Here is a 16,377-nt window from a genome sequence, read left to right as displayed (position 1 = left end):
AACTGGCAATTCTTTTGTGGAAAAAAATATATTTTCCTAATGTATAGTGAGTTTTAAACTTTGGGAAAAAAATTCACATCCTTTGCATTTCTACTTTGGGCAGCTTTGTATTCTGTTTTCATGACTCCCCCGCCCCCCGTTTTTTTGTTGGGAAGTTTATTTGTTAACTTGCTATTATATAAAAAATTTAAGCATAATACAATTTCTAATAACTAACATTAAACAACTTGGTCCAGCTTTTGGTTTGGGAAACAAATATGGATATGGGAAAACAAAAACAAATTCTGGCTTTACTGTGCTCTAAGTGAAAACTAAACTAACTAGTCAGTAGAGTTGGATTTTAAGCATAAAACCCTCTTAGAGATCACCAGTTTATCAAAGGGTTATTAATTTTAAACTCTAATTTAAAGAGTTTACATTACTATAGTAGTAGAAAATTATTTTAATTATACATTCTAGTTGTTTTTCCTTTAAATTTGCATAGACTACACTCAAAACTATGTAATCATATTTTATATCAAGTTTTTAAAAAAATTCTTATGATCACATATTTCTTGGATTAGAGAATCAGATTAATTAAATGGACATTTGTTCATAAAAAGTTCACCTATAATTTATTTTATTGATTTACTAAATCAACAACCATTTATTTTATTTATATTTCTGAAAATGTATAGGGTACACTATAGAATTCTAAGGAGATGAATATTAAAGTTTATGGGAAAAATAAATTTGGGAGCATTTTGAGAAATAAACGAAAACATTTACATTTTAGTACTGAAATTGTCAAGACTGAAAACTCAGCAATCTTACTTTATATCCATAATTTCCATTGTCATGAACTCTGTAGATATTTTGAAACCAGGGGTTTAGTCCCAGGGTTTCTTTCTTGCTTTCCTTGAACCCCAAAGGGTTGAAAATAGAAGAGGGAGATACTGTTCTCCCTGTCTATTCTTTAGCTAATAATTTCTACCAGAAGTTAATTTTTTTCTTCCCTTCTCATTTTTTGTCCTTCCTTGCCATTTCCCATTGTTATTTTTTGTCATTTATCCAATCGTGATTACATGTTGTTTTCTATATTCCTTTAACAAGAAGTAGCCAACCTTTCTTTTTTGTCCCATAGAAAAAAAGACTAGGAAGGAAGTATGAGTATGATCAGTCCTCTTAATTCCAAATTGACAAGTTGCTGACCAAGATGAGAACACTTTCAAACCCCTAGTTGTTGGGGAGGGATGTGAGCAGTAGTAGAGATGCAACCTCACCCTACCTCCTGTACTTCCAAGCTTCACTTTCTCATTGTGGGGGGAGGGGGAGGACCCCAGAAAAAGATAATTTCCTGCTATTTCACTCTTATGAAAACCCCAGATTAACTTGGAACTTTAAGGCAATATAGGATAGGGAGATCCCTGGATTTTGATTTTAAGGGCCTAGGTTCAAATACCACTTCTGCTACTTATAATTACCTGGGGTAACCTTGGGCAAATCACTTTACCTCTTGGACCTCAGTTTGTTTGTTTTTTATTTGTAAAATGAGATCATTGGCCCTTTCCAGCTGTAAAGCCTATGATTCTCTGGTTGAGACAGGTTTATCTCAAGGGGATACAAAATTTACCCTTTATTTTGGCATCATAGCTCTGTTCAGCGACAATCAGACAGTGAGCCTTAACAAGGTCCCAGGAAAAATTTAGCCAGCCTGGCCTAGTGGACCTAGAGACCTTAAATCAAATGTGTGACCAGCTGTTGCTGGGCTTCTTTTGTGGGGCAAAAATGACTGTTTTGCAGACCTTTCAATCTATATCTTTATCCTTGTGAATATAGTCCTATGCCCTGATATACAAGAGCCCTTTTCAGCAGAAGTTCCTGAATCTAATACCTCAGGTCTGGAACCTCTATGTTTAGTCATTAGCTTGATTTTCTTTCTTAGTGGTTACATAGAAGTAGAGAAGATATAGCAGGTCCAGTCTATCCTTCTAGTGTATATAGCCAATCATTGCCTCCATATAGTATTAAATTCAGTTTCTTTTCTAAGTCTAGTTATAAATATCTTCAATTAGACTTAACATTTTTGTGATTTTTCAATTTAACATTTTTGTGATTTTTCAATTTCAGTAGAGAAACTATTGGAATCTTTTCAATAGTAAATTCAGATCTTAAATCTACATTTTGGTCTCCTGCCCTCTTATCAAAGTTAGAGCAATAAATGATCATTGACAGTCAGAGAGGAGAAAAGAATAAAAGCAAACTGCTTGGTGTCCCAAATTTCTGTGCTAATTTTTAATAAAATCTGCATATGTTATTGTTCACTTTCAAAAAAAAAGATATGTATAAACCCAAGGGAATTTCCACCTACCCCCCAAAACATTTTAGATGTATAATGGCATTGATCCTTACCAAGTCTAGCAGTATGATACAAATAACCTTTTGATAGGAAGCAGTATTGGAGAAGTAGGTATAGGTAAGATCCTTTGTAGTAGAAGGATATGTGGGTGTTAAAAGACCCCCCCCTTTTTTTTTCTGGAAATGTCAAGGGGAAAAAGACCATAAGCAAATTGACTATTCTCCATATTGAAAGGCCATCCCATCTCCCTGGCAAAAAAATTTATCCAAATTGCATCCACAGTTGGGAATTCAGAGTGATCATATAATAATAATCAAATAAAATCATACTAGCCTTGTAAATCTGAAATCTTTTTCCTTCAAGGTTTCCTACTTTTCGAATGCAGTATTTGTAAACTATGATGTGTGCCTTGCTCATAAAATATTCAGATTATAACAGAGATAGGGACTGGACCTGTGATTTCATTTGATCTAGGGAACTACCCAGTAGGTCGAGGAAACATCCTCTACCAATTCAGGTAGGCACCTTCTTAGATAGTTGCCTAGAGTACTGAGAATTTAGGTGACTTGCCAAGGATCACAAGGCCAATATATGAGAAGCAGGATTTGAATCCAGGTCTAACTGGTTTTGAGGTCAGCTCTCTACTACTATTTTTTGCCTCTCAAAGATTATAATGAAATGATAAATTCCAGCAATATATGTCTGTGTGCATATATATGTACATATATGTACATATTTGAAAGTATCTTTCAAAACTGGAAGTGTTTATTTAGGTGCTGGTTTAATATCCCATTTGGGAAAGGTGATATGAACTTTCGATAACTGTCCTTCAGACACAGTTGTTAAAAGGTGCCTGAGAGTTCTAAAGCCAGTTCTATTACATTAAAATCATTCCTTTAACCATTTTAAGATGTCAGAATCAGACCTCAGGAGGTCAGTGTTTTTGTATCTGTGGAGTTTTTACCTGGTGGTTGAGATATATGATTGGATATGTCTGTCTGCTTTTTTTCCAACTTCTGAACAATAAATCCACCTTTTGGGATAATTCTTAAACTTACTATTGAGTCATTAGGGAAGCCAGTCTAGACTTTGAAAGTTCAATTTTCTTATTCCTGCTTTGTGGATTTAACATAAGGTCCTATGAGGTTATATTCAGAGAAGGTACAAATAAAATAACATATATTGCTACCTTAGTGTTAGAATAAGGATTTTTGTTCATACTGATCTATTCCAAAATTTAGTAACTTATAAGAAACAGCAATTTTTCTACAATGGCTTTTTGTGTGTGCTCCTCAAAGAAGTGTCCAGGTAGCATGGCTAGTGTCTTAAATTCAGGTCATGTGACACCTTTGGCTTATTCCCAGCCAACTTCTGCAATAGTTATACATACATATATATTTTTAATTGTTATTTTTAAAATTCATTGTGACTCAAGAAATGTAATTTCCAGTTCTTTTTTTCTATTTGATCTAAGAGTGTGATACAAGGGGCCAAGTAATGGATATAAACTAATCCTGAACTTGTGGAGTGACAGTCATTGTCCCTTGTGCCTCAGTTTCCTCATTTTCTAGAGGAAAGCAGCAGTGACATTTTACCAATAGAAGTATTACATAATCCTTTTCCCCAAAAGATGTTTCAAACCCACTGTTAATATATTAAGTTTAAAAAAGATTCCCCAAAACAAATTTTTTGAGAGAATTTAAGCAATTTGTAATAGTTCTACCTTTTTTCTTTTTCATATGAGGTTCCCAGATGGAACTGCTCTATATCATTAGCATTTTTCAAGGGCCCCATCCTCAAAGTACAGTGTGCTCTAAAAGGTCCTATTATGTGGAGGAGGGAGTTGAGACATAGGAATTACTGGAAAAATCTAACATCCATTTAAGTTGTGGAGAAGAAAGCCATGATCACACCCCAGGAAACATATAGGGGAAAAGTGCCCTGGATTTCATGTTTATATCTTAGTTTTGCTAGTGTCCTACCTATGTGATCTTGGGCAAGTCACTTAACTTCTGGGCCTCATTTTCTTTTCTATTAAATGAGAGACTTAGAGATGACTGCTTACTAAGTTACTTCCTTCTCTCTATAGCCTATCAATTCTGCTTTGTTCTTTAGGATTTACAACATATAACTTTTTACCAAAAAACATATAATTTTCTTTGTTTACGAGTGCCTGTATCCTTTGAAGCAGAACTATAACTATTTAAATCTAATTTTGGAGGCAGAAACCAAAAATATTTTTAAGGATACTGACAGCTATATCAAGTGCCCAAGGAGTCGTTTGGATATAAACTGCCAGATATTAACTCTTGATTTCAGTAGACTTCTTAGTGAGGGGGGATGTAATTTCTGGTGTCATGGGTTGTTGACATGGGCAGATAGGATGGTTTTGTTTTATATTTTTAGTTAGTAATTAAGGTTTCCAAGCACTTTAACAGGAATTGGTTATTATTCCCTTACAACCAATTTTTTTTTTCTGTTCAAGGTATCCCATCTCAAAGGCTTACCCATGCATTTTTAAGAGTTATCATATGATATTGCCTCCTAAAAGAAAGGACAGGCATTATTTTAAGTGAATGCTTTGTCTTGCTTTATTCAAAGCTTGAGTTCATTCAGAATATCAGGCCTCAAACAAAACAACTGAAAAATATGATAAAATTACACAGAAGGAGAAATGTTAAATGTGATTGTATAAAGAGGTGCAAAATAGTAGAAGAAAAAATAATTTTAAATAATACTTTATAGCTTCATAACACTTTTCTTACCTAAGGATCCCAAAGTGCTTTACAGAGAAGTGTTAGAGCTGCCAATATGCATTGTGTTTGGCAGACCAGGCAAAGATTGAACAAGTTGTGATTTGGGGAAACCAATCCTTTGAGATTCCCTCTCATAACAGCCTTTGGTACTATTAATTAAGCAGGCTCAGGTTCACTCCCTTCTTAGCACTATCTTTACTCAGAAACATAAATTATAATAATGAGGTAGTGTAGTCTGCTAAAGAAATCCTGTGCTTCCAAGATTATTAACTGTAGGCAGTTTATGCTTTCCAAATATTAGTGTGGTCAGTGATGCTAACCCTGACATTTCCTTTATTAATGTATAAATTACCTCTCAGGGTATAGGATACTTAGTAAATTTAGGGTAAACTTTTTATAGTCAGTGGCAAAAAAGAAATAGAGGCATAATTGCCTAATATATTACTAGCTCTCAACATTTTTAGACTAGATAGTATTTTATATAAATCACTAGCCAATATAGGAGCTGGTAACCTGCTTTGAGACTGCCTTGTTACGCATCTATGCTGCTCCCATCCCCATAGTACATATTGTGAACGTACTTTTACTATGTATCTTAAATGAAAATTATTTATATATTTCCATCTTCTCCTTGTTTCAGGAGAGGCAGGAAAGAATGTATCTGTTTTGTATTTTTGGTTGCTATAGAATTAACAAGTTTGAGGAGAATGAACACCAGAGGTACATAGACTTAACAAATGTTTTGCCTCATAAGATGTCTATCTGCTAGACGATGTTTATGTACATACCATCTGTAGTTCAGTGTGGAGAACTAAATTGTTAAAATTAGGGTTAAAATTGTCTTAGTTCTGTTATTTGGCACTTCAAGTATGGAAGAGTTGGAAGAAATGCCATTTTAAACAAGAGAAATTTTGATAGAACATTTTTATGAAGAAGCAAATTATCTCTTTGGGGGAGACTATTGTAAATGAACATTGTGACTCTCCAGCTGCATAAGCATAACAAGTAAAATTTAGATTATTCTGCTGCATAGAATACAAATACATGATGAAATTAAACTTGGAATTTGATGGGTTTCAAAAAGTGTTTTGTGTTACATTATTACAACCACATTTTGGCAAGACCTTTCTTTATGTAGTGTTGCTTAGTACAGTCTTTCTGACTAAAGAAGGTCTCCCCTTTACAAATGAAATGGCAGGTTGACCCAAGCCCATATGTGCCTGAATTAATCAGAAAATTGTGTCAACCTTCTACTCTGCTTTGAGCATGGCTCCCCTTCAAGGGGATGGGGAACTCTGGAGCTTTCGATAACCATCATGAGTGTCAGCCTTAATGTGGGGCGTGGCAATCACTTTCTCTAAGTACTATGCAGTATCATGCAGAAATGTTTACTTTTTACATTATGTAAAGTAATTTATATCAGATAAGATTTTTTCATATCTTTGAAAAGGACAAATGAACATATGAACAACTTAAAATCATTATTATGCATATTCATATTTATTAATTATTCAGTTATTTCCTTCAAATCTCATTACCTTGCATTTGGTACAGGTATGTTCTTATTTAAGACAAATTTGAATGCAGGCTAAGTAAAAATGCACACAGTTGATGCTCAGTAAATACGTATTGGCAGATTTTCTGTGCCAATCAAACTTGATAATAACTTTTAAATAATGGAAGTTAATGTTTTCACTAGAATTTGCTAAAATAATTTTATTTTGAAATTTTTGTTATATTGAAATTATTTTGACTTCATTTTTTAAAAGTATAATAAGTATATTGTTCACTTAAAATATAGTCAAGGGATAGAAATTGCAAAAATTTAGATGGTATTCTCCAGAGCATAATCATAATTTTCATTAGATATGTCACTAATTTGCTTTGAAATGCCTGTTGTCTTAGAAAATAAACAGGTTACATTTAGGTATCAGATATTGTTTAGTTCAGGTGCTGTTTACTTCCTCCTAAATTGCTATTGCTTTCCAATAATACTTTTCTTAATAGTAATGAATAGAATGTGAAGTTAGAATAAGTATTTATTTGTATAATGGTTTTTAGGGACATCTTTGCTAGAATAAAATCCACTACTCTTTCACAAATAATGAAGATGAGGGTACTCTTAAGAACCTGAAAATTTATGAATAAGGATTGAAAATTACTTACCTTTCAAAAAATTTTTGAGAGAATTTTCTTGGGCTCCTCGTAAATAGTGAAAGCAATATAAGAGATGACAGTTGATTGTGTGTTGTGGCTATAATCCAGATTTTCTAAACAACAAAACCATTTCAGTCTCTTGTTTATGCATGTACTATTATCCTTTTTTGAGTTGACAAACTAAAAGTTACAAGTTTAACAAAATGTAGTACTAGAAATTATTTTCTCCCTTTCACTATAAGGGAGAGAAGGGGGGAAAGACATGATTATTCCCAAAATTATAAAAAAAATAATGAGACACCAAAAGTAAATTAATAAATAGACCTTTGCATTACTAGTCAGTGATATAATCACCCTCACAGATGTTTCTGTTGTTAGAATTTACTACCTGTGTTAATTATATGTTGGCTCAAGATTTTCCAGGTGTTGAAAATTGAATAAGTTGCAGTTAGTTTGAGATTGTTTTAATATGGCATTAAATAGTTCATGTTCAAATGGGTAGAATACCTGTGGTGCAAGTGTTACCTTGGGCATTAAAGATAAGTTCGATTAGCTTCTCTTAGTGGGGATATTAAGTTCATTTGCTGCACTAATATTATCTTAAATTGCACTGTTGATTTTCCCCCTATTAAACTGCACAAATCCTTTTTTTCATTATTCATCTCAAAGTCATTTTAGTAATTAATCATTTTAAATTATATAGATGGTATTTCGCTGTTACAAGAGATATAGAAATATAAAAACAAATTGATACAAGTTATAAATGCTAAAGACCTATCTTATCTCTATTTCATACCCTACCCCCAAGACTCCTAACAACTGAAACTAAATTCCAAGGCTGATAGTAATTGCTTTTATTTTATAGTGTGTTGGTAATTTTGAAAAAATGCAAGAAATTTATGATGGATGCAAAACTAGGATATTTTCTCATTTTTCCTTCATCTCCATCCTATTGCATACACATTTTACAGCAACTGGCTAATTTTGCCAAGCTTCGTTTTATAAGGAAGAGGAAATTCCATGCCATGTGAAATGCCATGAGACTCTGGTATCTGAGTAGACTAATACTCTAAAATTGTTTTAAAATTGTGTACACTAAATTATGCTGTTCACATAAATAATAGTTAATGTTGCATGTTAATTACACATGTGTATATATTTTATTTTCCTTTTATTCTAATAATACAATATGTGTTAACCAGCCCTAAAGTTCGAATCTTCCTATTCAGCTGTCTTCCAGTACTTCATGGTACAATTTAAGTGATTATGAGCGGCAAAAATGTAGAATGGGCTATCCTTTATTTTCTATTTAGTTTGGTTTTACATGTTTTAGCAACAGATATACTAAGCACAGCCATAAGTTATTGTATTTCTGTAGAAAAGTGAAAATTTGTGTATCTTTTTTCTTTATTAAATGTTGTCAGTTTTAAAATAAACTTTTCATCTCCTAAAAATAAGTGCCATGGACTTGGCTTGTAGTTTTTACATTAATATTAGTCTATTTTGTTGCCCAGTTTAATTGCTGCTTGTGGAAGAAAATTGTTTTCCTGATGAAACCAGTAATTTGTTTATATACAGAATGGGAAGAATAAAAGAAAAATGTCATTTCACCTAAGACTAGCCTGAAACAGCCTATAGACACTGTTCAAAGACTGAATGGTAAAGTGATAACCACTACTTTAAAATAATACATTATCTAGAGTTAATATAGATTTATTTAAAAAAATATATGCCAACACTGGTAGTCCGGATGATCCATTCACACATTTCAAACAAAGTTATAGAGAAAAATATGACAGAAGTAAAGATAGGATAAGACTCCTCCCATGTTTTCTTAATCTTGAGTTTAATTACTACATATAATGAATTATATAGCGACATACAGTGGTATATAAATGGCTCAGTAGAATGGTAAACCAACAAGTTTTTATTATATTCCTTCTATGATGCCAGGCACTAAATAAATAACAGGCTTACAGGGAGAACAGGTAACTTGTAAACTATTTGGTAAAGTATAGACATTTTAATCACATTTTTTATTTGTCTAATGATTAGGGATTTTCTTTGAATCATGACCATTTGTGGGGTTATATTTTTTAAACAATCATCCCAACATTACCAGTGACTATTTTATATGGGAGACAATGTGTTCTGAATTATAATTAAAGTGCTGTGACTAATGTTTAAAGCAAGGGTGAAACCATTTACCAATTCTGATTAACTAAGGAATAGTAATTGCTAAGTGAAAACTGCCTTTCACTTTGGAAGAGAAAACAAATTAGATAAGGGGTTTCACAGCCTTAATAATTTGCATGTGCAATTGATATTAGCAAAGTACTTCTCTGGAAAATTGCTTTACCTAATAAGATGTCACTTGAAATAAAAGGCAAACAATAATGTTAAATGCAGGATGGTGACACTAACTAGTCACACTTAAAAAATTATTATAACATGTTCATGTGTCTTCATTTTGCTGTTATATATATTTGCCTGATGTTGAAAGCTGAAATATGAATCTTTTTACATTTCTTTATGAAATAAGAAAAAATATTTATTTAAAACAATGAAGCCCATTCTTCATTTCTATATAATAACCACAGTCTTTACTACCCTTCTTTAAAATAAAAAGATGTATAGTTTTCTGTTCTAAGGACCTGTACAATTACTGTTTCATATTGCATGGTGATATAACCTCTATATTTTAGCTTTGTCATGAGGAGAGACTCTTTTTCATTTGGAGAAGAGGCAGAAGAACCCTAGATATAAAGGAGAATTGCTTGTTCATTCTTATTGTTTATCTTAGCCTCCTTCATATTGCTGTCTTGAACAGAAGGTCAGAATTATTACCACTCACCTTCTCTTTCCTTCCCTCTCCACTGACTGGACCCCTCTGGTGGCTCAGAAATTTCCATCATTTGCTTTCCATAGATCATGAAGGTTCAGGAGGCATATGGTGATTATGGGAAAGGAGATGGGTATTAAAATTGGTGAAAGAATCTAGTTCCATGATGACAAAGGAAGGTATATAGGATTAGGAAATATATCCCTGGGTTTTTTTTTTTCCTGTTTCTTGAATATTGACTCGTGACTATTGCTGGAAATTTTGGCATACTTCACTGGGGAAACCCCAAAGTAAAAAGGAGTCCAAACAAGCCCAAAGAGGAACCTGAAGATGCCAGGCAGCTCAGGCCACTCATTTGTTAACGTGCTTCACCTTGCTAATTGTATGACTGGTAAAGTGACTTAATCTCAATGTACCTCAGTTTCCTAATGTACAACCTCACATCTATCTTTGTGAGAAAAACACTTTACAAGCCCTCAAGCATTAAATAAAAGAGATGATATTAGGCAGCCTTATCTAGATAAAGAATTGAAGGTGGGAGAGTCAGAGAGTGACTATGTAAACTTTTTGTGGTGGCCAGTCTTTGCCTTGGGAAATGTAGGAAGTGAGTCTGAAGGTGGAAGGTAATTGCTATTGACTATCATAAAGGACTGAGATAAGAATTGTATTTTCAGATCTGTGGGCCAGCTTATAATTTTCACCTAGCCAGGCCTATTCTAGTGATAGAACAAAGATTTTGCCTGTGGAATTCGGGGGGGGGAGGGGGGGCACAAATGTGCATTTAGCAGATGAGCAGGTATTGGGGTAAGGTAAGTTGTCTTTTCTACAAGGCTTCTCTTTAACTTTTCACTTTCTTGTATTCTCAATGGTTCTCCATTACTGACTAAAAGAGGATAGTTTTGCATATCCAATTCTGTTTATCAGGTGAAATTTGCTTAATTTAAGGTTGGAGAAAGGATAAATTGAAGATAAGTCCCCTTCTCTTCCTAACCCCAAAAGACTTATGTAACCCTTGAGTGCTTTTTCTACCTCTCTAGATCAGTACCTCCTTTCTACCCTGCCTACCTGTCCCAAAAAAGAATATGACAGTGTGATAAAGTTGAAATATTAGATTTGGAATTAAGATAAAATTCCAGCTTGCCACTTACTATATCTTTGACCTTTACTTAAGTCACTTAATCTATTGGGGCTTCTCCATCTCCTCATCTGTAAAATAAGGATGTTGGAATAGATGTCCTATAAAGTCTTCCAGGTTAAAAAAAATCTTATGTTTCCATATTTCCTTATTGATGCCTTACAAAGAACAGTTGTCTTATACTTTACTCCTTTCCATTTAGTTTGATGCCACCATATTGGTCTACTTGTTGAAACTGACATGTCTATCTCTCTCACTGCCTTTGCACTGGATATCCTCCCTGCTTGAAATGCTCAGCCTTCTTTTTCTTGATGTTGGCAGAAAGTGAGAAAGGCATCCAGCATGTTGGGTAGACTCTGATAAACTTTTGAGAGAACATGGACTGAGAATCATATTGTATGGTAAGCATACATGGGTTACAATCTGCACCATTTGGAAGGAATTCCCAAGTTAATGAAGTCAGTACCATATTTGAGGGGGAAGTAACAGCTGTCAACAGTTTTGTCCAACTATGAGACTATTTGGTTGATGACCATCCTTTTTATAATTCTGTAATCTGTGTTCTCAATGGAAGTAGTATTTCCCCTTGTAATAGAAGGTATTTTGGGGTGGTATGAGAGAAAGAGAGAGAGGGAGAATGGAGTACTCTCCTCCTCAAGGCAAGGCAAAGGAGGGATATTTAATATTAAGTTTGACTAGGAGGGGGAAGGAGGGCAAGTCTGTGTTTTCCCCCTTCAGCCCTCACTAGATATGGCCCCTCACTAAGCCTGTCAAGTTATTCCCCACTATTACTATCCAGCCCTTTACTCAGTTTTAGCCAGTTGTTGTTTTAATTGGTAGGAGGAGTCCCTAGCTGTCTAAATCCCCCTCCCCTCAAAGTTGAGGGGACTTGAACTTAATGGCCTCAAGCCCCTGAAGGGTTCAAGGTAGTGAACTCTTCACTTTTAACCCTGCTCAGCAGGAGCTTCAGTTCAGGTGAGTAGACTGTTGTGACTCTCTTCTTTTCAGTCTTTATCCACTTATTGGGGTTTTGAGGGAATGGTGATCAAGATTTCTAGGAAAAAAGATTTCTTGGGGATCAAGACTCAGCCCGACTGAACCTTCACCTCTGCTGTTCCAAAGTCAGAGGCAGTGGCTCCAACTGCTGCTCTCTCACTGAGTTCCTTTCTCCAGGATTCTAAATGTTCTCCACCTATCCCCCCACTGATGCTGCTGGAATCTTTGGAACCACTCTAGGCTTTTCTCATGTCCAAAAAGTCTCTGGGTTTCCTCCTCTCACACATCCTCTAATAGTATAAATCAAAAAGCATTGCTGTTTTCTCATCCCTTGTGATTCTTGTCCATTTTTGAATTAAAATCCTCTACCCTGTAGGTTTGAAGTCTTATCACATTTGCTCTTGCTACTCCCCTCCCTTCCACAGTCATATCCTATAGACTAGAAATGTACTGCCGCTTACTTTAACTCACATTTGGGTTAACACCTTCTACAAATCAAAATTCTCACCAAAGCACAGTCACTTTTTTAAAATTACGAATTACATGTAATAACATTTAACAAATTTCCACATAAGTCTTCCAAAGTTATATGATCCAAATTGTCTCCCTCACTTCTTCCTTCCCCTCCTCAGAGTTGGCAAGCAATTAAATCTGGGTTATACATATATTATCATACAAAACATTTCCATATATTCATTTTGGGAAATGAATAATATTATAAAACCAAAACATATACCTAAATAAACAAAAGGAAAATAGTATGCTTTCATCTGTATTCCTACTCCAACAGCTTTTTCTCTGGGGGTAGAGAGCATTTTTTTTCATAAGTCCCTCAGAATTGTTCTGGATCATTGTATTGCTGAGAGTAGCTAAGTCTATCACATTTGGTCGTTCCACAACATAGCTGTTACTGTATATAATGTTCTCCTATTTCACTCTGCATCACTTCACATAGGGCTTTCCAGCTCTTCTGAAATTATCTTGTTCATCATTCCTTCTAATAGTTTTCCATCATCATCATATACCACAATTTGGTCAGCCATCCCCCAATTGAAGGACATCACTTTAGTTTCCAATTATTTGCCCACAAAAAGGGCAGCTATAAATATTTTTGTACAAGCACGTCCTTTGAGAAAACACTTATTGAAGAGAGTACCAGGAAGTACTGTGTATTTTCCCAAGTGCACTTTAACCTTCTTTCTTCCTCCTGTTCAGTTCAGGGCAAATACATTATCCACTTGAAGTGCTTGTTCTGAATACTCCATAACATACAGATATACTATTTTTTCATCCATTTAATTTTTCCTATGTAGGTTAGGCCAATGAATATTCATGGATTTTATAAGAGAATACAAATTAGAATGTATATGTTCAGTATAATCAACACTAGGGAAAAATCTTTTATAGAACACATTTGAGGCAGTCAACAATCATTTATTATGTACCAGGCCTTGTGCCAAGCTCTGGGGATACAAAGAAAAGTAAGGCCATGGCACATAACGTCACATTCTAATGGAGACAACATTCAAATTTCTATGTATTTAAAAACATATGTAGTGTAAATGGAATGTAATCTCAGAAGATATTAACTAGTAAGATTGAGAAAGGCTTCTTGCAGGAGGTAGGATCTGAGCTGATCTTTAAGAATGTCAGTGAAGCCAGAAAGTGGAAGTGAAGAAATGGGAACATCTCGGGCAATAGAGATGGCCAGTGAAAAGGCCTGGAATCTGAAGACCAATGTAGCTGGCTTGTAGTTAGGGGTAAATGGAATGGAAAGGTAGGAATGGTCAGGTTATAATGAACTTAATGTGCTAAAACCAAATTTCTGACCTGTGGATCGGAGTACAAGAATCTCTGGAAGTTCTTTGAAAGACAAGATGGATAGGATAATTTGACAGATGCTATGATAGATGGTCTTTTGATTTTTTTTATACTCAAAACAAATTTAAGCTGAGAATGAAGCAAAACACAGGGAGGCAGTTAATAAGACAACAAAGCTTGGTGTCTTGGGGATAGAACCAAAAAAAGAGCAAAATTATTAACTGCCCAGAAATGGCAAGTGGCTTACAATCTATATAAGGGGCTGTAATCTATGTTAGGGGACTCGGGATTTGGCCACAGCTATGTGTGCTCACTAAAGTACTCAGATAAGTCTTACTCAGATTTCATAGAGCTAAGTAGTATGTAGGGAAATTCAGGAGAAGCAATACCCCTAAAATGAACATAGAAGCAGGGGCAGCTAATTGGCTTGGTAGATAGAGAGCCAGGCCTGGAGACAGAAAGTTATGGGTTCAAATGTGACCATAGACACTTCCTAGCCATGTGGCTCTGAGTGAGTCAAACCTAATTGACTAGCTCATACTGCTCTTCTGCCTTTGAACTGATATTTACTGTCAATTCTGGGGGAAAAAAAGGCAAAAAGGATTCTGCATTTTGAAATGGCTCTGAATCCTGGGAGCCTATCTCCCAGGACCCTCTACCCCAACTTCCTCAGACACCTCCCACTTCCTTTGTGGGAGGTGTCTGAGAAGATATAAAAAGAAGGGAGAAGCATGAGTTTTGGCCTTTTCTAGAGAAAAGCCAACTTGCCCCCGGTCCCTGCATACCTGTGGGAGATCTAATTTTCTTTAGCTTTCTAAACCTTTATTTTCCCCACCCAATAAACCCATCTGGCTATCAATGAAATCTGGCCGATTTAATTAATTACCCTTAGCATAACTATAGCTAGAAACAAAAGTTTGGTCAATTTCCCTATGGGGCTACTGGAGCAGAAAGGGACCCCTACTACCTTCCTTTCTCAACCTTTCCCCCTCCATTTTCTCCCAACATTTATTTGGCAATCCAGAAGGGCCTGAACCCACAACCAGTTCAACCTGCTTGCTGCTCTGCCTCACAAGTCTTTAGGTAAGTTTAAAAAAAAAAACTTCCCACCCCAAAACCCAGCCCAGCGGTGAGCTCTTTCCCCTATTAAGCAGTTTCAATCACTGCCAGCTCTTCTGCCTTAACAAGGGTTCCTATACCCAGCCTAGGAGCCTTACCCTAATCCTCTTCACTACTGCAGGCTAAGTAAGACCCAGCAGGGGATCTGACTAAAGGAACTGGCAGGGGTCTGGGTCACTCTCCCCCTTCACCCCAGCCTGCTTCAGAAAAAAAAAAAACTAACTGCCTGGCTCCAATCTTTCCCTCTGGAGCAAAATTACCTTAAACAGGCAACTCTCAAGCCCCCCAAACACAAACCCAACTTATCTCTAAAGCAAGGCACCAAAGAGTGCTTTAACTACTCCCCCCTTCCTCCATTTTGGTTCAGGGCACCACACAGTGCCTTAAGTCCACCTCCTTATCCACAATCCCCTTTTCCAACTCCCATCCTCCATTAGCAATTTACTCCAACCACTAGAGGCCAACACTGAGCACTAAAAAAACCCACCTTTTTTCCCCCACTTTCTGCTGAGTTGCAATCTCCCTTTCTGTCACCAGAGGGCAGCACTAGTTATATATATATATCAAAATATATATATCAAAATTACATATTAAAAAAATATATATATATATATTCTTTTTCCTATATCATCACAAATAATTAAACAGACAGTTAAATAAATAAATGAATGCAACATGTTTGTTACCCTATATGGAAGCCTTTTGCCAAATTGGAAACCTTTCAGGTTTCTGAATTCCTTCTTTTAATAATGATGCTGGGAAATCTGCTTTTTCTAATTCTAATGTTAAGATGCAAAAGGCTGCAAATAGGAAAATGCAAGCAGCAGTACAAAATCATTTGGAAAATTTCAAACACTCTTTGAAAAGAGTGGAAAAGGAGGATCCTAATAAACTGTCTAATCCTAATTCAAATTTTTGCAAGCCTGAAATGTCTAATTCAAGCGAACCTGTACCCAAATTACTGAGAGAAGATCCTATAGAGACGGATCCTTCTCATATGTCTCAGGTTGAAAAACTCCTCTCTCATGTTGTGCACCTGGCCAACCCTCCCTCCCCTTCTCTTGTCCTTTCTCCTAGCCCACCATCAATCTCAGCACCTTTTCCTACCCATACTACCTTGGTCTGCATGCAAACTAAAAAAAAAAAAAACTGGGACCACAGAATGAGTGCTATGATTTTCTTTTCCCCTTAAGGGAAGTGCCCACAATAGGAT

The sequence above is a fragment of the Monodelphis domestica genome, chromosome 7 (genome assembly GCF_027887165.1).
Source record: "Monodelphis domestica isolate mMonDom1 chromosome 7, mMonDom1.pri, whole genome shotgun sequence".
Taxonomy (NCBI): Eukaryota; Metazoa; Chordata; class Mammalia; order Didelphimorphia; family Didelphidae; genus Monodelphis; species Monodelphis domestica.
Note: the sequence above shows the minus strand (reverse complement) of the source record.